General features: G+C 45.6%; 1 protein-coding gene across 2 annotated transcripts in view; it reads right to left on the minus strand.

Annotated features, from left to right (window-relative positions):
* The window catches only part of GJC2 (gap junction protein gamma 2), a 41,649-nt gene that overhangs the window by 11,272 nt on the left and 6,423 nt on the right, over positions 1-23,954 (minus strand). Inside the window, exon 1 of one of the 2 annotated variants that reach the window (XM_020998972.2) lies at positions 3,397-3,494. The exons of the other annotated variant lie outside the window; for it this stretch is intronic. The gene's annotated coding sequence lies outside the window, so the exon portion shown is untranslated. Of the gene's footprint in view, positions 1-3,396; positions 3,495-23,954 lie in introns of those variants that run through there. 2 annotated transcript variants of the gene reach the window in all.

Genomic DNA, 23,954 nt, shown 5'->3' on the forward strand with positions numbered 1-23,954 from the left:
CAATAAACTCCAGGGGCTCCCAAATGCTTTCTAGAGTAAAATGCAAACTACTCTGTTTGGCATTCGAAGCTCTTTACAACCTGACTCCACCCTTTCTTTCTAGGTTCATACATTGCCCCTTTCACTCTGGCCTTCTTGTTTGTCACAATACAACATTTCATCTGTTGTGTCCATGCCTTTGTACAGCTGCCCTCCATCTCTGGAATGCCCTCCCTTGTCACCTCTGCCTCTTAGAATACCCATCCTGAGCAGTCACTCCTCAGGTGAATTCTCCCTCTCATCCCCCATCTTGTCCCACTCTCCCCTTTGCCCCAGGTATAAAAATTCCTTGTTAGGGTTCTGGAAAGTATGTAGGATCATGGAATTTTGACATGTAAGGAAACTTAGAAGTCCAAAACTTAGAAGAAACTTAGAGACTAAGGTTCAGAAAGTTATGTGATTTATCCAAGGCCACACAGGCAGCAAAGCAGCAAAACTAGCATTTAAACCTAGGTTCTTTGACTCTCAACCCAGTACTCTCTCAATACCACATTGGTCAATACCACATTGATCAACACCAATACCGCATTGATTCAATACCTTGGCAAAGATCCCACCTCTCTCCTATAGTGTAGGCCTATATCTATAGATGCCTATAGGACACCTCCACTTAGGAGGCATCCGACTCAATGTTGTCTAAAACTGAATTTATCCTCTTCCCAAAGTAGGGCAGCTGGGTAGTACCAGGGGTGGGAGGGTGACGGAATACTGGACTTGGATTCAAAAGGAACTGAGTTCAAATCCTGACTCAGACATTAACTGTGTGACCTTGAGCAGGTTACTTAGCCTCATTTTCATCTGCAAATGGGAATAATAAGGACACCCACTTCTTAGGTGGTCGAATGAGATAATCAACATGAAGTACTTTTCAGACTTTAAAGTGCTGTACTAACGTTAGCTATTGTAATTTCTACTGACCCCAGTGATTCAGGCTCAAAATCTCAGCTCCTTGGTTTTCTCTCCTTTACTCTCTAATTAGCTCTGTAACATCTTTGAAACCATTCTTCACTTTCCAGCTCCCCTCTCTTCCCTTCTTGCTCAGGCCTTGGTGCCACTTTTTTCTTCAACTACTGCTATAGCCCCTTATCAAGTTTTTTCTGCCTCTACTCTTTCTCCTTGCTCCAGTCCCTCCTATACATCCCACCATATTAATTTTTCTAAAGTGACTCTCTGATCATGTTGCTCCTCTGCCCAAAAGCCTTCAATGGCTCCCTCTTACTGAATAGTTGATATTTATATACCCTTCGAGGTTTGCAAAGCACTTTACAGATATTATCTCCTACGAATCTCACAACAATCCTGGAGGAAGATACTAAAGGTACTTCTTTCACCATTCTGGAGAGGAGGAAACTGAGACTCAGAAAAGTTAAGTGACTTGCTTAAGGTAAGTGTTTGGTGTGAAATTTGAACACCAGACTTCTAGGACCAATGCTCTATGCTGTGCCAAGACTTCTCAGTCTAGAATTCAAGGCCCTCCATGATCTGGTGCCAACATAACCTTTCCAGCTTTATCTTATTTTATTTATGTAGTTATAGGATTATTTATATAGTTATGGAATTATAGATTTAGAACTTAGAGGGATCTTAGAAATAATCTAGTCCAACTACTTCAGTTTTACAAAGGAGGAAACTGAGGCTCAGAGGAAGGGAGGTGTCTTGCCCAAGGTCAAGCTTGTCAGTAGCAAAGCCAGGTACTTGAACCCACTTGAACACACAAAGGAGGTCTCCTAACTCTTCTCCTACTACACATAGCTGCCTACCTGAGGCCATCTGCGGTTGTCCCGATCTATATCTGGCCACTGGACCCAGATGGCTCTGGAGGATTAAGTGAGGCTGGTGACCTTGCACAGCCCTCCCTCACTTAAATCCAGTTCACTTGCAAGTCGTGGCATCACCTCGCTGATATCATGGTCCTCTGGGGGACTAACGATGACAACAAGTAGCTGCCTCCCCTAGGCAAATCAAATCACTTGAATTCTCTGACTGCAAGTTCCCTAAATAGCAGCAATCCTCTTTTCTTGAGGGCTTTGAGGTCCACAAAAGGCTCTCCTTACAAGAGCCCTGTGAGGAAGGTGGCACTAGTGTTATTATCTTCATTTTACAGATGAGGAAACTGAGGCCCTGGAAGGAAAAGTGATTTCTCTAAGGTTAGGGGGCACTGACTAATCTCAGGCCTCTCAGAGGAGCGTGTGGGATGAGAGAGGAAGAAGTCATGTCTGAAGGAAGGGCTGCGTGTGTCTGTCTGGGTGTGCTGTCCATCTGTGTCATAATAAATGTCATGAGGGAAAATAATCAGAGGAAAGAAGGAGACTCATGGGGCAGCTAGGTGGCGCAGTGGATAGAGCACCGGCCCTGGATTCAGGAGGACCTGAGTTCAAATGTAGCCTCAGACACATAACACCTACTAGCTGTGTGTGTGACCCTGGGCAAGTCACTTAACCCCATTGCCTAGCCAAAAAAAAAACAACAACAAACAAACAAACCAACAAAAAAACAGGAAAGAGACTCAGGTTTTGCTAGTTTGTTAAGAACCCCAGCCTAGGGTCACAGCTGACAGTCCCAAATTATGGGGTGTGTGTGTGTGTGTGTGCACACATTGTGGTGGGTAGAAGATGCATTTTCAAACAGTCCTGAGTCTTGGGTTCACATCTCCTGAGCTGTTCCTTCCTCTCCACTGGGGCTAATGATTTTGCCTAAGAAAAGGATTTCTCCATTTCTCGTGCTGCGTGAAGATCCAAGTGTTTGAAGGATGGAGATATCTGGGGGTAGGAAAATGCAGAATTTGGGGAAGGTGAGGGAGGCAATAAGGAATGTTAAGGATGGGGGTCTAGGGCATGTAGCTCCCTTGTCCAGCCAGAGGCTCCTAGAGGGCCGACTGTCTTCCTCTTCAGAACAGGGACTTCCCTGAGGGAAGGGCCTGTATCTTCAGCCCCTTCCCCAAATCGGGGGCTCCCTGAGGGCAGAGCCAGAGATTCCCTCCCTCAGAGAGAACTAGGAGCCCAGAGATGGCATGGAGGTGGGCATGGGGTGTAGAGGGAATCAGGGCTACAGCTGCCCCCCCCAGAATGCCTAGGGGCATACACGCACACACACCAAAGCACCTGCAATCTCAAGCCCAAACATGCTACACCCAAATATACATACATGACTCCCGAGTACACTGTGCTTTCCACACCCTGTCAGTGACACATGGATCACAAATACAATGTCACACAAAGACATGCACAGGTACACATGGTGTTTCCCACACGTGCCTATCATACTGGCAAACATAGAGGGTCTCCAGAGGAACAGTTACACACAGATACAGCCCCAAAGGTTCAGCCCTTCCAGAGGGTCCCCTCCCCTTCCTGATACCTGCTCCAGGATGGCTAAGTCGAGGAGAGGAGAGACAGAAGAGAGGAGTCCAAGGCTGTCTGGAGAGATGGTGCTGAGGCTCTGTCCTTGTTCTCCCTCTGATGGATAGCTGAGAGGGATGAGGGATGGACACATTTCCTAACTATTTATGTGTCCAACCCTGCCCCGCCCCCCTCTGCTCTCCTGCCTGAGGTCCTGGGGAAGGGGGAGGGGTAAGAGTAGTTCCTGGGGAAATGGTACCCTGACATCACCCCTTCTGAATCTCAGGGAGGTGGAAAGGACCTCAGAGAACATCTACTTGGAAACTCCTCATTTTCTGAATGGAGAAACTGAGTCCAAGAAAATGACCTTAAGAGAAATAGATAGTAAATAACAGGACCAGGATTTGAATCCAGGTTTTCCAATTCCAAATCAAATGCTTTTTTTACTCACTATACTATGATGTCTTTTGGTGTTCACCCAAGACACATCAGAAGCAATCCCCAGGGATCCAGAGGGAGGCAACATCTGATTTCCTTGAAGCCCCATCAAATCTAACAGAGGTCAAAGGCCATGTCAGGGCTTGAGGAGATCCTGAAATGTCATTTCTCCCACCATCTGCCTCAGGGCACAATGCTCCACCTGCACCCACACTCCTCCACACATTTCCCCGAGATTTCAGGAGGAGCACCGAATTCTTTCTAGAGAGCTTATCAATCCTGCTAATCCATACCCTTCTCAACAGGAAAGTTCTTTCTCTGTTCTAACCTCCATCTGTCCAGCTACACTAAAAAACCAACTTCCTCTGGCTTCAATGTCCAGAGACTACAAAAGACAATTGATCACAGGCTCTAAAAGGAACCATTTGGTGGCTCTCCCCAAGAACTGTCCCCCACCCCAAAATAATCAGATTCTGAAAACTAGGAGGAATCACAGCCTCAGACTTAGAGCCAGAAGGGACCACCCAGTCTGACTCCTTCATTTTACAGATAGAGAAACTGAGTCCCAGAAGACGTGACTTGCCCAAGGCCACAGAGCCAGGATTCACAATCAGATCCCATGACTCCAAATTCCTCACTTTGCACGGCGCCAAAATTCCTCCAGTATCTCAGGATGAAGAATATGGGTTGTCAGAGCTGGGAGGGCCCTTAGAACATGGAATGGCAGAGATGGAAGGAACCCCAAAGAAAGATTCAAAGTTCTCATTGTACAGAGGAGGGAGTAAAGATACAGACCCGGCGAAGTGATTTCCCTGAGAAGACCCAGCATCAGACCTGGAACTCAAGCCTCTTTTCAACACTGTTAGTTCAACAAAGTCTTCTGGGCCATCATCCTTTGTTCCTTCTTCCATTTGTCTCAGCTTTCCCAACTTTAAATTCCAGGCTCAGAAATGTAACTGCCTCCAGGAGTGGGAGACAGAGCATTGGTGCACGTCATTTTCCAAGTATACCAGAGTCAGCCACCGAAGGATAGATCATGGGGCCCAGAATCTGACTGTACCTTCCCAAAATGTAGGCAGAAAGTCCAAAGGGCAGCATCTGCCTCCCTTCCCCCAAAGCCAATAACTTTCAGGTGCTTTCCTCTAACAACCTGCGGGTGAGGTGGAGCAAGGAGTGTCATTCCCATTTTACAGATGTGGAAACTAAGGCACACATAAGAGAAATGATTAGCTAGAGGTCACACAGCACATAGTAATTGAGACTAAAACCCAGGCCTTCTGACTCCCAGAACTTTTTCCCTTACATCAAATTGCTTTTCCAGATCAGTAACATTGGTCAGTAACTCATCCCCAGAACTGAGTTTTCTTCCTTACACCCTCCTTGCTACTCCTTCTTTCAAGGTACAAGTAGGGGAAGAGAGAGAGATGTGGTTCCTATTCTTGGGTAACCCACAGACTGAGTCAAGTCAGCAAGCACTTATAGGCATGCCTCATTTTACTGAGCTTTACCACAATTTCGCAGATATTGTGGTATGTGTGTTTTTGTTTTGTTTTGTTTTGTTTTTACAAATTGAAGGTTTGTGGCAGCCCTGTGTCAAGCCAGTCTATCAGCGCCGTTTTTCCAACAGCATGTGCTCACATTGTGTCTCTGTATCACATTATGGTAATTCTTAACAATATTTCAAATGTTTTCATTACTATTATATCTGTTGTAATCTGTGATCAGTGATCTTCGATGTTACTATTGTCATTGTTTTGGGGTGCCACAAACCCCACTCATTTAAATAGCAAACTTAATCGATAAATGTGAGTTCTGACTGCTCTCCCGACTGGCTGTTCCCTGTCTGTCTCCCTCTGCTGGGGCCTCCCTATTCCCTGAGACACAACAATACTGAAACTGGGCCAGTTAATAATCCTACAATGGCTTCTAAGTGTTCAAATAAAAGGAAGAGCCAATCAATGTGGTTAAACTTCATTGCTGTCTTGTTTTAAGAAATTGGGGGGGACAGTTAGGTGGCACAGTGGATAGAGCGCCGGCCCTGGATTCAGGAGGACCTGAGTTCAAATCCAGCCTCAGACACATAACACTTACTAGCTGCGTGACGCTGGGCAAGTCACTTAACCCCAGTGCCTAGCAAAAAAAAAAATTGCCCTAGCCACCCCAGCTTTCAGCAACCATCACCCTGATCAGCCAGCAGCCATTGACATCGAGGTAAGACACTCCACCAACAAAAAGCTTGTGGCTCTCTGTAGGCTTGGATGATGGTCAGCGTTTTTTGGTAATAAAATATCTTTAAAAATTTTTAGACAATACTATTGTACACTTAATAGCCTATAATATAGTGTAAATGTAACTTTTATGTGCACTGAGAAACCAAAAATGTCATGAGTCTTATTTTATTATGCTGTTTTCTATTTTAGGGTGGTCTAGAACCGAACCCACAATGTCTCCACGGTACACTTGTATAAAGCACCAGCTATGTACTATGTGCTAATCGCCGGACTGAGCAGGGGAGATAGAGGACAAGCCCAGAGCTACCAAGATGAAGACATTGCCTGTAGTAGCCTAAGTCACAGGCCTAAGAGTCCAGTTGATGTTACGGAAGAGGATGAAGCAGCCAAAGTTAGGAGTGGTCAGTCAGACCAAGCTTCTCAGAGGTGAGCTGTGAACTGAGATTTGGAGACAAGGGAAGGACAGAGTTTGGCATGAAGGATGGGAAGGGACAGGTTTTCATGTTAGGGGATAAATCTGGAGGAGTGGTCTGCATACTGGCCTTCTCTGCTCCCTATTCTCTTCCTCTCTTTCCCTGTAGCTGCCTCTTCTCACTTCTTAGCTGGCCTAGGACATTAGTCCCCAGTCTCTGCTTTTCCACTTCACCAGGTACATGCTGTCCAAGTCATCTTAATGGACTCCTGGGGTCATGATATTTGCCTGCTCAAAAACTTTCAGGCTGTTGCTACCTATTGCCTATTAAGTCCAAATTCCTTATCCTGGCATTCAAAGCCTTCCCTTAGCTGGCTCCCCATGAATCCTCTAGCCCCATCTCATATACTTCCCCTTACGGCATTTACATACCAGCCCAACTGAACTCTTCATCATTCCCTGGCAACCATCCTGCTCTCTCCTTCCTCAGCAGCGGCACATGGCTTTCTCCTGTATCTGAAATGCATTATCTTACTGCTGACCCTTTTCTCCCTTTTCCTAACCCCCTAGTCTTTGCTTATTAACATCCTTCCCCTTCTTCAGAGACCAATTTGGGAGCCTCTCCTGTTCCCTCAGCAAGTGTAATTATCTTTATTTTACAGATGGGGAAATTAAGTCTCAGGGAAGTGATGTAATTGGCCCAAGGTGAGTCAAGTGAAAAAGTCTGGTCTCGGAGCTGGGTCTTCTGATCTCCCTGATATAACACAGTAGTCTCATTTGCTTAATTAATATCTGTTAAACAGAATTGAATCGAACTCTTTCAATTTCCCCTCTGCCCTTGCTCAATCACAGAGCAGATATCAGGTGGGGGTGGAGTACAGTTTTCAAGAGGATCCTGGAAAAAACCATTGTTTTTCAACCAAATGAATGGAGCACTAATAGTAGAATTTCAGGCACTGTGACAGGCTATTGAAAATGTGTGCGCGCGCGCGCGCGCGCGCGTGTGTGTGGTGTGTGTGTGTGTGTGTGTGTGTGTGTGTGTGTGTATTTGCCTTTCTGGTTCCCCTCACATGCTACTCGGCACCTAGGCTAACCAGTGTCAGGCCAACCCTGTTTGTCAAACCCACTGGCCTTAATGGGGTGGGGAAACCTGGCCCTTCCCTCGACCCTTTCAGCTGCTGTATGGCCCTTGGACCATTCATATCCCTGGGTCTGTCTGATAGGCAGCCAGTTCTATTCCACACCTCTAAAGCCCCTAGAACCAAGCTGTGTAAACACCTCTAGCTGGGCTGGGGCGGAAAGGGACCTGCCCCAACATCCCTGGCCCAGGGTAGTGACCCCAGCCCTCACCCAACACACCCAATGCTGGGAGAGATTTTATGAATGAGCAGGACCCAGACCTAGCCTCTCCCTCCCTCTTCCCCCTCCCCCTGCCAACCCTATCTGCTGTTCTCACTCAACACTGGGTGAGAGCCAGATCTCTCATGGACACCCCCTCCCTGCTTGCTCTCCTTCTCATTCCTGTCCCAGTAAAAAGGATGACAATAAGGGCAGAGAAACCACTAAGGAGGTGGGGAGGAATAGGGGAAGAGAGGATTAATCAGAGATGAGGTTAGTAATAGTAACAGTTCAAGTTAAGTTAATGATAATAATCATAATAACAACTCAAATTTCTATAGCGCAGAGGTTTATAAAGTGTTTTCTTTACAAGATCCCCTGTGGAACAGATAATATAAATATTGGAGCCTTCCCATTTTACAAATAGGTAAACTGAGTTTCACAGAAGGTGAGTGATACTGCCTCCCAAAACAGGGACTCAATCTGTTTTGTATCCTGATCCCCTCTGCCAGTATAGCGAAGCCTATTCAGAATATTGTTCTTAAATGCATAAAGTAAAATACAAGGGATTACAAAGGAAACCAATTCTATTAAATACACACACACACACACACACACACACACACACACACACATATAATTTTGGGGGGTTTTTTTTGACTAGGCAATTGGGGTTAAGTGCCTTGCCCAGGGTCACACAGCTAGTAAGTGGTAGGTGTCTGAGGAAGGATTTGAACTCAGGTTCTTAAAATATATTTTAAAATAAAGCAAAGAACTCTTGCATCTGGGATACATTCTCTACTTTCCTTAACTACCTTTACACATAGGGCTCAGAACTCTCATTATTTCATATGGGAATCCAGTTCTTTCCAAGAGACAAAATTGTTCTAAGGCCGAGGGACACATTGAAGAGATGACCAGAGCAATGATGACTTGAGTTCCAGACTCAGTTTATAGCTGAGTCTCTTCAGCTAAACTCAGCCGCCTATCAATCCAATCCAATCCAATCCAATTCAACAAGCACTGATGAAATGATTGCTGTGTACAAGCCACCTGTGATAGAGAAGTAGGGATGAAAAGACAAAACGAAAACTCATCCTGGTCCTTCAGGGGCTTACCTTTTAGAAGGTGCTGCCCAGTGACAGGCTTCTAGACATGGGACCAACTTGGACGTAACAGAGCTTGCGATAACAATAACAATAGCTCCCCGTTCCATAGTGATTTCAGATGCACACGACTGCTGTAGCCCAAGAACCATGGCACCTTTCCATCAGTCTTGTGGCTGAAACTGCCTATGTGTATTGAGAGCTCCTTTAGAATGTGAGCTCCTGAAGGGCAGGGAATGTCTTCTTTTTCTGTTTGTACCTCTAGAACCTTGCACAGACCTTTGAACATAGTAGGTGCTTAATAAATGCATTTTTCATTCATTCATCACTTACATTTTTTATAAGATTATACTGTTTATTCCATTCTGGGCACCATCTTTTGAGATGTATCCAGATCAATTTGAAGTATCTGGAGCTAGAGATGTTTAACGTGGAGAAGAGAAAATGGAGAGTGGGGGGATGGAGAGGGGAACATGATCGCTATCTTTAAGTATCTGATGGGTCACTACATGGAATAAGGGGGAGAGTCCTGTGACCTAGCCCCAGAATATAGAACTAGAAACAATGGGTAGAAGCTGCAGAGGCAAATTGGGTTTGATATCAAGAGAAAAGCTTCCTAACAATTAGAGTTCCCCAAAAGTGGATTGGGCTCCCTTAAAAGGTAGTGAGTTCTCCCTCACAGGAGGGATTCAAGAAAAGGCTCAGGTGACCGCTTCTTGAGGCAGCTGGTAGCTCAGTGGATAGAGCTGGGCCTGGAGTCAGGAAGACCTGAGTTCAAATCCAGCCTCAGACACTTCATAGCTGTGTGACCCTGGATGAGTCACTCAACCTCTGATCGCCTGACAAAATGGATCCACTAGAGAAGGAAACCACTCCAGTATCTTTGCCAAGAAAACCCCAGGTGGGGTCATGAAGGGTTGGACAGGACTGAAACAACTGAACAAGACCACTTGCTGGGTGTATTGTTGAGGGGATTCCCATTCACTTATGGGATGGGTCAGATAGCCCCTTCCCACTTCAAGACTCTGCAGAGAAAAAGCACAATCACACATGAAGCTGTGTGGTCTCTACTGATCTTGTCCTGGGAGCTCAGCCCGCAGTAGACAGGACTCTGCAAGGGGAGAGAGGGAAGGAGAAAATGTCCCCAGGAAGCTCTTGGTCATGGAATCACTGAGTTCCAGAAGGCATCTCTTCCAGCTTTACCTGAAAGTCAGTGTGGAGCAGTGGGTAGAGCGCTGGACTTTGAGTTAGGGAGACTAGCTGCCTCTCCTCAGGCCGTCCTGCACATCACAAGGCATCAGCTACTTCAAGGCAGGGCTTAGGTCTCCCTCATGTCTTCTCTTCTCCAGGCTAACCAGCCCCACTCCTGAATGCAAGCCTGGTAGAGCAAGCCAGTCCCCTTCCCATCCTGGATGTGCCCCCATCTCTAACTGTCCTTCCTGAATTGTGGCAGCCAGATGGGCTCACTGTACTTGAGATGTAGGCTGGCTAGAGCCAAGGACCCTGGAACTCTCCTCTCCCTCATTCTTGAGGGAGCGCATTGCGATCACATTAATGACGGGGGTTGGGGGGAGGGACATGGGCATGTGATGGCCAAAGGGGCCAGTGGGAAACTGCCGGTAGAAGGCTTCAGACTAGGACTGCCCTCCATGACCTTATGGGCCCTGGGAGAGCTCCTGGCCCTCACGTCTCTTCCGCTTCCTCCCCCAGGCCTGAACCCCTTCCAATCGCCCAGTTAGAGAGGAGAAGCAGCAGGTCATCTTGGAAGGGCTGTTGAATTTGGAATCAGGAGACTTTAGTTTGAGTACTTGCTACTTAATTTGCTAGCCTACGTGATCTTGGATAAGTTCCCTCATTTGCTTTGAATCTCAGTTTCTTCCTCCGTAAAATAAAAGAATTAGCCTAGAGTAGGGGAGGGGATCCTGTGGCTTCAAGGCCACATGTGGCCCTCTAGGTCCTCAAGTGCAGCCCTTTGACTGAATCCAGACTTCACAGAACAAATCTCCTCAATAAAAGAATTTGTTCTGTAAAACTTGGATTCAATTAAGAGGCCACACCCAAGGACTTAGAAGGCCATGTGTGGCCTCAAGAACGCAGCTTCCCTACCCCGACCTAGTTCATCCTGAGGCCCCTTCTAATTCTGACATTCTGTGTTGCAAGGACATCTGTTCTCAGATTCTTTCTAACTCTGTTAATGTGGCGTTAAAAAATAACATGCTGGTATCTCAGTCAGGAAGAGTAGGATTCAAACCCCACACTTGACATGTTGCTAGCTATTTGGTCCTGAACAAGTCGATTAATGTCTCTGCTCCTCAGTTTTTTCACCTGCAAAATGGGCATAATAATACCTTGCAGGATTGTTGTGAAGCTCAAGCAAGATAATAGCACTTTACAAATCTTAAAGTGCTATATAAATGTGAGCTATTATTATCATCATTATTATCCCATTTATAATATTCAATTCACTAACCATCTATTAAGTACTTACTAGGTGTCAGGCAATGGAAATACAAAGCAAACAATTAAAAAAAGCCTGCTCTTGGGAGCAGCTAGGTGGTACAGTGGATAGAGCACCGGCCCTGAAGTCAGGAGGACCTGAGTTCAAATCTGGCCTCAGACTGAACACTTGACACTTACTAGCTGTGTGACCCTGGGCAAGTCACTTAACCCCAATTGCCTTTTTAAAAAAAAGTCCCTGTTCTCTAGAAGCTTCTTCTGATAGGGGGATGGAGCGAGAGAGCAAAGGAAGAGGGGCTTTTGTTTCCTATTCTGAGATGAGGTACTTTTGGAAATCTATGATAAAGATGTGTTGCTTTTATCTATGTGTCCATAGACTGTGGAATCAGTCAATCAATAAACATTTACTAAGTGCCTAATATATGCCAGGCACTATGTTAAGAACTGAGGATACAAATAGAGGCAAGAGATAGTCCCTGCCTTCAAGGAGCTTACAATCTAGTAGAGACAATATGCAAACAAATATATACAAAGTGATTGTATATGTAGATATAGATATAGATACGTAATGAATAGGAAATAACAGAGAGAAGGCACTAGAATTAAGAGGAGTTGGGGAAGGCTTCCCGTAGAAGATGGGATTTTAGTTGGGACTTAAAGGAAGCCACAGAGGTCAGTAGGTCGAGACAAGGAGGAAAAGCATTCCAGGCACAGGGGACAGCCAGAGAAAAATACCTGCAAGCAAGAGATGGAATGTCTTGTTCATGGAACAGCCAGGAGGCTATGGACTGAACATAATATGCCGTATGTATGTGCATGCATGTATGTATATATGTTTATGTAAAGAAATATTACTGGCATCATAAGAAACTAAATATATGAAGACTTCCCAGAAACATGGAAAAACTTACATGAAGTGATACAGGACAAAGAGAGAATAACCAAAACAGTACATATATAAATAAACTGGATAGAATTCTGTAGCTAAGTAATTACACAAACAAAAATTCCGAATAATACAAAGATGACAGAAATCCAGCCTCTGTGTGAAGACCCCCAGTAAAGAAGTGTTCACTACCTGTTCAGGCCTCCCCTTCCTCCTTGGGACAACCTGAATTCTTAGGAAATGTTTCTTTCCGACAAGCTCAAATCTGCTTCTCTGACATCTAAGTTCTGCCTTTATCAGACAAACAAAACAAAGCTAATCCCTCCTTTATGTGACAGCTCTTGAAGAGACTGATCTTGTCCTTCTATGTTTTCTCTTCTGAGAGAAACAAGACTCATACGCAAGAAAAGAAGGGGGAAAAAAAGCCCAGGAGAACAATACCCAGCAGTGTGAAAGCCTGGTGCCAAAGTGTGGGTGGCACAGTGAGTAAGTGCCCTCTGAGAAGGAGGGATTGTTGGGAGCTAGAGTGAGCAGAGTAGGTACTTCCTGGAGGGGATGGGATTCAGTTGGGCTGTCAGGGATAGAGAGGATTGAGAAAGTGTATACAGAACCATTCTGGCTAGGGAAAAGTTCATATTAGTGGGGAGGAGATAAAACTAGAAAGTTTATTCAGGCTAGACTGTGGAGGGCTTTGAAAACCAGGCTGAGGACTGCCGATTTTAGCTGTGGGTAATGGGGAGCCATCGAAAGTTTCTGAGCAGAGTACTGATGTACTCAGAGTGGGAGCAATATGACAATTATTTGGATGTTGTAGGCAGGAAGGTTTAAAGGGAAAAGACTAGAGTTAGACCATAGAAAACTATTTCAGTGAGCCAGAGAAATGGTGTGGATCTTAACAGGAGCTGGGGACCAGAAGAGGAAGGCGCATTTCCAAGGAAGAATTTTGGAAACTGACAGTGGAGGGATTAGGGAGACGGGCTATTGCACTAACCACTCATCATTTCTTTCCACTTCCATGTTCTCCCCCCTCTCCAATTTGTCCTTCATGGAATAAGAACCTCGACAGCAACAACAACAACAATAACAGTAACAACAAAGTAACAACAACAGTAACAGTAACAATAACAATAACAACAACAGTAACAACAACAATAACAATACTCTTCCCTGTGCATGTATCTGGTCACCCCACTCTTGTGCTCCAGACTCCTCAGTGGCTCCCTATCTAGCTCATAATCTGGGGCCATCTTGTCTTTCCAGTCTTAGCTCATAGTATCCCCCCCCCGAACCTCAATGTTCCAGTCACAGTGGACATCTCTGCCTCCAAAACATACTTTGTATTTTCCCACCTCCATGCATTTGCCGTGTCAATCTTCCCTAAGCTTAGAATTCCCTCCCTCCCCTTCTTTCCCTGTTGAAAGCCCCTGCCTCCTTCAAATCCCAACTCGAATGCTGCCCCTCAACCCTGGCCTTCCTTGAACCCCCTTGTCTTCAAGGACCTTCCTCCTTTGACTTCACAAGCCCTTGGCTTTACACTCTTATCACGTAATATTGGGTCTTACAACGTCCTATAATTAGTTTCCTGTAGTTTGAATCCGTCCCTCATCCCCTCACCCCCACTCACTGGCCTGTCCCTGTTCTCATGGACCATGATCTCCATGAGAACAGGGACTGAGTTTTGTTTAAACCTTTTCATCTCCCTCAGCAATCTGCTCACAGGAAGTGCTTGCTGAATGAATGGTGAATGAATGCATGAGAAAAAGGAAATAAAGACGCCCCATAACCTGCTTTTCTCTCCCATTGCCTGTCCTCTGCAGCCCTCTCACGCCAGCGGGGCAATGGTAACGTCATCCCTGTCCCTGCACAGGGGGCGTTCACCATGCTCCTGCCTCTCTAGTTATCCCAGCATGTCATAGTCACCACATCTATCATTAGACTTTCGGCCCTTTTAAGGCAGGGACCGTCTTCTGGCTCTTTTTGTATTTTCAGCACTTAGCACAGTGCCCAGCACGTAGTAGGTGCGTAATAAATGTTTATGGACTAGCTGACTGATCTGACATTAGGAGAGTTGTGTTGGAAGCCACATTCTGCCACTTTCTTACTATGTAACCTCCAGAAATTATTTTATCTCTCGGTTTCTTCATCTGTAAAATGAAAGTAATAATAGTAGTACTTGCACTGCCTTCCTCACAAGGGGGTTATAAGAAGAGTTTTGTAAATCTTAGAGAATTATAGAAATGTGAGCTGTTATCCTCACCCATCAAGACCTGACCTATACCTATCACTCCTTTTATCTGACCTACAGTCTTGTCTGACTGTGCCTCTCATTTGGTTCTGAGCACACAGTGCCTGGTAATTCAAATATCTTTGGCTACCCAAATATGGATGCCACGTCTCTTGCCTCTGTGTATACCCAGACACTTGCTGTTGTCCAGTCATGTTCAGTTCTTCATGACTGCACTTGGAGTTTTGTTGGCAAAGATACTAGAGTGGTTTGCCATTTCTTTCTCCAGCTCATTTTACAGATGAGGAAACTGAGGCAAAGAGGGTTCAGTGACTTGCCCAGTGTCACACAGCTAGTAAAGTGTCTGAGGCCAGATTTGAATTCAGGAACATGAGTCTTTCTGACTCCAGGCCCAAAACACTATCCACTGTGCCACCTAGCTGCCCCCCAGAGACTTGTACTGAGGGCCTTATAGGTACTCAGAAAAGTACCTTTCAAGGGCAGCTAAGTGGCAAAGTGAATAGAGCTCTGGCCTTGGAGTCAGGAGGAGCCAAGTTCAAATTCAGCCTCAGACACGTACTAGCTGTGTGACCCTGGGCAAGTCATTTAACCCCGATCGCCTCAGCAAAAAGTAAAAACAAAACAACAACAGAAAAGTACCTTTCAATGATTGGCTCTGAGCTTGGAGACTTGGATGGCTGGGCAATTGATGGTTTATCACCAGAAACAAGGGAGTCTGGAGGGGAAGCTCCATGTTGGGGATGGAGGAGGGGGTGATCTTTAGCCTGATCTTACTGGCTCCAGGTGTCTGGTGGGCCATGATGGCAGCATGGGTGAGAGGAGGGAAAGGTAGATGATGTTGTGTTGGGAATAGGGTACAAAGTCATGACTAGACTGAAAGGTAAGAAGACAAGAGTGAGTGTGAGGGACAGAGGGAGAGGGGAGTTGATATTGGGGCTCCAATTGGGAAGAGAAATCGAGAAGTGTCAAGGTATAACTGAAAGAATAATGGGCGGTGGAATTAAGTTATCACCAGACTGGGGCCTAACGATAATAATAATAATAAGCACTTACATGGCACTTTAAAGTTTGCAAAGTGCTTAACATCTGTTATTTATTAGGTTTCACAACACCCTTGTTTGTAAACTTCAAAGGGCTATAGAAAATGGAAGTTATTACTAAGAAAGGTAGGAGTTGGGTCAGCAAGAGCTAGTACTTGAGTTGGGGAACAGAGAGCTCCTCTATCTCACCCCTTCCACACATTATTATATGCTAATCCTTCACCTTGTCCAGACTACCTACCATTTTCTGAGCTGGGTCCTAGGGGATCACTCTGGGATGGGAAGGACAGCAAGCACACCGCCCCCCTCAACTTTCCCCCCCAACCTACCACATCCTCCCCTTTATGGCTTTCTTTGTCTCTTATCCTAAAAAACAAACATCTTCCTAACTGGGTGTGGGCTGCAGCTTGGAGGGAGGAGGAAGGGTGAGCCAATGTTTTTTTTTTTTTGGGGGGTGGCAGAAAACCCCAGCTGCAAGCAAGGGAATGGAAGTCCTGTGACCCCCATTTTATGAGCTCCCCTCTTCCTGCTGGGGACAATAGCAGAGCTGGGGACCCTGCCCAGGTATTTCCTCCTTGCCTCTCCCCCACCTACCTAACCCCCCCATGGCCCTGCCCAGCCTTGTAGCACCATTTCCTTCCAATAGTCTGTGCACACAGACACAGACAGGGACACACGCCCCATGCCAGGGGAGCAGGCTTCCTCCTGCTAGACAGACTTGGATGAAAAGAAGGGGCAGGATGTGTATGGGGGAGGGGAGGGATGGGTGAAGTAAGGCTTAGAATCACAGAGACAGTTCAGCCAGCTGTGATGGCACTGAAGCGCTCTGGGGATTGGCTACCCACCCCAATCCTGAGCTCTCATTTCCTCCCTGTGAACTCATCTTCTCACTGAACCTCTATCCCATCCCTGAGCTCCCTCCCCTCTCCAAGCTTTCAGGTCCCTTTCTGAGCCCCCATTTCCAACAGTGAGCCAGTAAATCCCTAAAGGTGGCAATCTGTGTCTTTTTTACTTTCAAAATGGTGTTTTTCTGTTTTACAAAAAAGGAAACTAAGGCACAGAAGGGGTGATTTGCCCAAGATCACTCAGTGAACAACAGAGCTTTCCGGCTGGCTGAGAGGCAGCTGTTGGCACAGGGGATTGGCCTTTGGAGTCAGGAAGACCCGAGTTCAAATCTGCCCTCAGACACATACTAGCTGTGTGACCTTGGGCAAGTCATTCAACATCTTTGGCCCTTCAGCTCTATGACCCTTGGTCAGGAGCTCATGCACCAGATACCCTGACCCCAGGGAAACCTGTTACCACAGATCCTACTAGGTAGAAAGGTGGAGGTTGGGGCCATCTTTCTCTTGGCCTAGGGCTATGAAAGTAAGACACATGGTCAGTTTAGAAGTGGCCAGATCTAGGAGTATGAAGGGGAGGGGCATGGAGTTGGCTATAGACTTCTATCGCCTTTTCTGGACCATCCAGGCCCTAGGAGCTCTCCTTCTGGTCTCCCCACTGGAAATTCTCATCCTTTATTGGGCCTGTCTCAGTTACAGCTGGAGGAGGGATTGACAATTAAATTTAACCAGCATGTATTAAGGACTTAGTTTGCTACAACTCTGGGCATAAAAAGACCAAAAAAAGTCAGCCCTCAAGGAACTCACATTCTAGCACTTAGCCCAGTGCCTGGCACATAGTCAGCACTTAATGAATGTTTATTGATTGACTGGGATGATAAAATCTGACAAGAATGTGAATGACTGCTAGCTAACACTCCCTCCATTGGTCTTTTAAAAAATAGCTAGCATGTCTATAGTGCTTTAAGGTTTACACAACACTTTACATGTTATTTTATTTGATCCTCACAATAACCTGCCATTATTATCCCCATTTTACAGATGAAGAAACTAAAACGGATTGAAGACAAGTGACTTGCCCCCAGTCACACAGCTGTAAGTCTCTGAGGCAGGATTTGAACTTAGGCCTTCTACTTTCAAATCCAACCCTCTCTCTACTGTGCCAAAAAGACACTTATACTTCTCTAACTTTCCTCGCTCTCAGATCCCTTTCAGTGCTGTCATTCTATGTTCTAAGGTCCTTCCTGGCTCTTCCAGCTCTATCATTCAGGGATTCTCTGATTGTAAGTTATCTGCCCACCATGCCTCCACACACCTGTCTCCAGTGATGTCCCACTCCTCAGCACCAGAACCATGCTGCCTGTTGGCTCCAGGAGCCGATGAGAGGGGATACACCATCCTACTAGCTCTTCTACAGAGGTGGGGACTCCCTCTCTTGGCCACTGGAAGAACAGTTTGCTAAGTCAGCTCACAGAACTTGCCTGGTGCTGAGGCCAATGGACTTTGATTGATTCAGTGAGAAGAAAGGGGCCTTTATGGCTTGGCAGAGTTTGACAGATGGGGCACCTGGTTCCTTGTACTGAACTCCATGAGGGGCCTTTGGACAGGGAGTTCAATCTTCCTGGGCTTCCTGGCACCCCCACCCCGTCTCATAATATTGAACATAATCATCTGTTTAGATATCTTATATACACATGCACACACACATTGACTAAACTATGAGCTCCCAGAAAGCAGAGACTGTTTTCCCTGAGGTACATGGGCTCTGTACACAGTAAATGCTTAACAAATATGTGAGGAAGGAAAGAAGTAAAGAAGGGAGGGAGGGAGGGAGGGAGGGAGAAAGAAAGGAAAGGAAAGAGGGAAGAAGGAAAGAAGAAAGAAGGAGAGAAGGAAGGAAGAAGAGAAGAAAGAAAGGAGAGAATGAAGGTGGAAAAGAAGAAAGGAAGGAAGCAGAGAAGGAAAGAGAGAAGAAAGGAAAGGAGAGAAAGAAGGAGGAAAGAAGGAGGAAAGAAGGAAAAATGGAAGGAAAGAAGGAGGGAAGGAGGGAAAGAAGAAAGAAGGAGAAAAGGAAGGAGGGAGGAAAGGAAGGGAGGAAAAGTCAGAAATTATCTTTCATTAGAAAGTGGGGAGGGGCAGCTAGGTGGTGCAGTGCATAGAGCACTGGCTCTGGAGTCAAGAGGACCTGAGTTCAAATCCGACCTCAGACACATGATACTCACTAGCTGTGTGACCCTGGGCAAGTCACTTAACCCTGATCGCCCCCCTCCCAAAAGAGAGAGATTAAAAAAAAAGAAAGAAAGTGGGGGTCAGCTAGGTGGTGCAGTGGATAGAGCCTTGATCTTGGAGTCGGGAGGACCTGAGTTCAAATCTGGCCTCAAACATTTGACACTTACTAGCTGTGTGACCCTGGGCAAGTCACTTAATCTCAATTGCCTCACCAAAAAGAAAAAACAAACAGTGGGAAGATACCTTCCTCCCTCCCTGACCTGTACCTTGGGAAGATTATTCTGGCAAGTTACCTGCATGATGAATTGGAAAAAGGGGAAATGTTAGGAACAGGTGATGAGGGCCTCCAGAAGCCTGGAGATTGTATGAATGTGTCTTTCATTTTGTGCCCAGCATGTAGGAGGCATCTAATAAATGCTCGATGAATTGAAATTGAAACATGCCATCTGCCCAGGAAGCCTTTCCTGATTCTTCCTCGCTCTTCAATCTTCACGCATGTGTCCAACCTCCCAAAGAGAATGTAAGTTCTCAAAGGCGCAGCCTGGAATTTGTTAATTCGATTTCATTTTGACTTCATATCCCCTCTTGTAGTGGACAGGGTACTAGGTCTGGAATCCAAAAGACCCACATTGGAGTCACATCTCCGATGCCTTCTGACTTCGTGATGCTGGGCATCCCCTTAGTGTCTCTCTGCCTCGGACTCTTCACCTATGAATGAGGGAGGTTGGACTTCATGGCCTCTAAAGCCCCTTGCAACTTCAAAGGTACCATCTTATGAGCTGTGATTCAGTAATAGAGTCAGACTATAGTTGGGTTGCTGGTTTGGAAACCCAAAGTAGTGGAAAAAGTACTTAATCCATAGTCAGAAGACCTCATCTTCCTCCCTGACTCCAGCTATGGGACCCTTTTCCTCACTGTGGGGTCTCCTTTATAAAACAACCAGGTTGAATTCGATTTTCTAATGGCTTTCCTGCCCTTAGCATCCTATGATTCTCATTCTCCCTATTACCAATTTGCTAGTCCCTTCCCTTCCCAAGGTCTCAGTTTCTCATTTGTAAAATGAGAGAGTCTGTGATCTCTAAGGTCCTTTCAATATTAAGTCTCCATATCCTGTCAATGGAATTGAATGAATCAAACTGAAGTAAAATTAGTTATACTGAAATTAATTGAATAGGATTCGTGAATTGTCCTCCAAGGGAGCTGGATGTCCCTTGGGCGTCTCCAGCTCAACACATCTAAAAGAGAACTCATCATTTTCTCCTCTAACCCTACCCCTCCTCCAGACTTCTGTGTGTTTGGTAAGGATACCACCATCCTCCCAGTTACCCAGATTCCTAACCTCAAAGTCATCTTCTCCATACCCCCCTTTCCCTAGCCAATCATTTGCCAAGTGTTATCCCTTCTACCCCCACAAATTCATCCCATTTGAACCCTTTTCTCCATTCACACAATCTCCATGCTTCTGTAGTCCCTCATCACCTATTTCTAATGTTTCCCCTTTTCCCAATTCATCATGCAGGTAAATTGCCAGAGTAATCCTCCCAAGTACAGGTCACCCCATATTTCTCCCCTGGTCACTAATTTCCAGGGTGTTCCCATTCCTCTAGGAACAAATGAAAACTCCTGATCCTGACAGTTAAGAGCTACAATCTGGCTATCACCTACATTTCCAGCATTATTTCACATTATTCTTCATGAATTACCTTCCAGACAAACTAGATGAAACCGCCCTTTCCTGAACTCAATTATCTATCTCACAAAAGCTATCCCATATACCTGGGTCTACTCTCTCCACTCCAAGTCTCTCTCCACTCCAATCCATCCTCCAAGCAGCTACCAAAGAGATTTTCCTAAAGCATAGATCTGACCCCATCATCCCCCTGCTACATAAACTTTAGTAACTTACTTCTTGTTGTTGTTAAATCACTTTTCAGTCATGTCTGACTCTCTGTGACCCCATTTGGGGTTTTCTTGACAGAGATACTAGAGTGGTTTGCCATTTCCTTCTCCAGATCATTTTACAGATGAGGAAACTGAGGCAAACCAGGTTAAGTGACTTGCCCAGGGTCACACAGCTACTAAGTGTCTAAAGCCAGATTCGGACTCAGGAAGAGGAATCTTCCTACTTCAAACCAGGCACTCTATCCACTGCTCCACCTAGCTGCCCTGTAGTGCTGCCAATTACATCAAAAACCAAATATGAACACCACAACCTAGCTCAAACGTACATTTCCATTCTTATTATATATCTCCTCCTGCATTGCAGCCAAACTGGCCTTTCTCTTCCCTCACACACAAATGCTCCCTCTTGCATCTCTCTGCCTTAGCAGAGGCTGTCCTGCTTTGCTTGGAATAAATTCCCTCCTCAACCTCTTGGAACCCCAAATTTCCTTCAAGGATTAGTTCAAGCATCACTTTCCGCATGACACCTTTCCTGATTCCCACCCCCATCCCCCAAGCCTTTGGTGCTTCCTTACCACAAAAAAATTGCTCCTTACTTATTTTTTTGTGAATAGATTTCACATATGTGTATGTTAAGATATGTTTCATATGTTTCATGTATATTTCATATGTGTGTTTCATATATGTTTCATGTATGTGTATATGTGTGTATGTGTATGTATATATGCATATGTGTGTGTATACACACACACATACACATATGCATATATACATACACATACACACACACACATATATATAAAATGTTGTCTCCCCCTATAGGATATAGAGGGAGCTCCTCACCAGCAAAGACTCTCATTTTTATTTTTATATTTATATCCCCAGCACTGAGCACAGGACCTGGGACTGAGGAGGAAATAAACGTTTCTGGATTGATTGATTGCTCTCTGCCTCTCAGAATCTTTATCTTCCTACAAGGCTCAGCTCATTTCCTTCTCGAAGATGTCTCTGACCTCCCGTATTATTAGTGTTTTCCCTTTCCTCAGTTTTCACTGTACTGTGCCTATTTCTGTTCATGTTGTATCCCTCCCCCAGAAGTCTGCTTTGTTGTGTCTCTGGATCTCCAGCGCAAATGAGGTGGGCCTGGTCAATGTCTGTTGTGGTTGTTCACCTATGTCCCAGGGTACTGAAAGACCTGGTCATTGTGGTTGTTAAGCCATGACCGGTGATCTTTGAAGAACATGTGGAATGAGAGATGTGTTGCAGAACTGGAGAAGGGGAAAATTTACCAGCTTTTTTTTAATTTATTTAAGAACGAGGGAGGTGGGGGGCAGCTAGGTGGTGCAGTGGATAGAGCTCTGGCCTTGGATTCAGGAGGACCTGAGTTCAAATCTGGCCTCAGACACAGAATACTTACTAACTGTGTGACCCTGGGCAAGTCACCTAACCCCACTGCCTGGGCAAAACAAACAAACAAAACAAAGAAAAAAGAATGAGGGAGGTGAATGACTGGTAGGCTGGAGTCCATCCTGAGAAGGGCGGCCCAGGGGGGTGGATAGGCTTGAAAGCGTGCCATACCTGGGTCAGTTGGATCAAATGGGGATGGCTAGCCTTGAGAAGGCATGATGGGCATTATGGTTGACATTTTACAGATGAGGAATCTGAGGTTCAGAGAGGTGAAGGAATTTGTCGTTGGTCGCACAGCTTGTGAGCATCAAGAATTCAAACCCCCAGCTCTCCTGATGCTTTTATTCTGTGATGTCTCTGTACCCGTACAGGTTGGACGAGGTGGATTCTGGTTTCCCTTTCAATAGTTACGTTCTGTGAGGCTTACACCTCAGCTCGAAGGTGACTGATCATTGGAATGCAGGGAGTTGAGAGTGGAAGGGTCCCGGAAGCACGGCTTGTGTCTCTGCCCAGAGACATAACGGGAATAGAGAGGCTCCTTTGCATTCTGGGGAACTTCTGTCCAGGCGACCACCAACCTCATTCCAAGTCTTTCCTCTACCCAGGGACCGTGCATCTCTAGGAAAGCTTGAAGGGAAGTGGCTGGCCTCTGAATGCTTTTTTTCTGATTGTGTCTGACTTCCCATGGCATGTGGTTTGCGGTTACCATATTATAGCCTATTATAGTTCTCTTTGCTTGTTTCTTAGCCCCCTGATAGACTGTGAAATTCCTAAGCTAAACCATGTAATTCAACTCATGCCTAGTACCAGATTCTGTGGGTTCTTAATATTTGTTTGTTGCTTTGTGTTGCATTGCATTGCGCTGACTTGTGTTGTTTTGGGTTGCTTCCCTGGACAGTGTGGGAGACAGGCAGGAAGCAAGTTCAGCTCTGCAGGTAACCAGCTAGTCTGCTTGGAGGGGGTGGGAACCTGGGGAGTAGAACTAAAGAGAAAAGGAAGAGAGACTGAAGGAAATCTAGGAGCAGGGGACACCTGGAGATCATGGGCCACGAGTCCCTTTGGCATATCATGTCATTGCCCACTCCCCTCCCTATATCAGAACCATCACCTCTAAAGCCCTAGAATCCATGAGGAATTGTTGGTGCTCATGCCCATTGAACAGATCATGAAACTAAGGCTTAGTGACTTGCTACTCAGCAAGGCAACCTGATCTGGTTAAGAAAGATTTTGAGGAGCTCCTCCTCCTGAGCCTATATTTATTTCCTAGGCTTCTTGGCCGCCTATGTAGTCTTTGTCTGCTCACATTTCCTCAATGCTCAAAGCATTTACCGTTAGAAATACAAGCAGTCTCTTCTCCACCTTGCTCTCCCACCCCTGCACACACACATACACACACACACATACAATGTGCTCGCACGCACATGCACACACACTGTCTCTCTTCCCTGGCGCCAACCTAGCTGGCTTCTTCCTTCTCTCTTTCCCTTCCTTCCACCCTTCCTCCTCATTTTGAAAGGCAGCTGAAGAGTAGGAAAAAATGGCCTTGGACCTGGCCTCAGGAGACCTAATGTGTTCATTGCTGCCTGTGTGACCACTGGCAAATTGCCTCAACTCTCTGCACATCAGTTTTCTCATATGTAAAATGGGGAATAAGAATGCTCATACCATCCCTCTCACAGATTTGTGCCCAGTGCCCACCACATACTAGGCATCTAGTGCAGTGGATAGGGCACTTGGATTTAGGAAGACTTGAGTTCAAATCTGGTCATAGACACTTGCGAGCTTTGTGACCCTGGGCAAGTCGTTTAATCCTGCCTGCCTCAGTTTCCCCAACTATAAAATGAGTACATAATAATAGCACCTACTTCCCAGGGTCTTTTTGAGGATCAAATAAGATATTTGTAGCATGCTTAGCACAGTGCCTGGCACATAGTAGACACTTCATAAAGGCTTGTTCCCTTCTCTTTCCCTTATTAACCATAACTTTACAAAGTGTTTTCTTTACAACAAATCAATTAATAAGCATTTATGAAGTGCCTACTAC

Source organism: Phascolarctos cinereus, unplaced genomic scaffold (assembly GCF_003287225.1).
Source record: "Phascolarctos cinereus isolate Bilbo 61053 unplaced genomic scaffold, phaCin_HiC Scaffold_4;HRSCAF=312, whole genome shotgun sequence".
In the NCBI taxonomy this organism is placed as follows: domain Eukaryota; kingdom Metazoa; phylum Chordata; class Mammalia; order Diprotodontia; family Phascolarctidae; genus Phascolarctos; species Phascolarctos cinereus.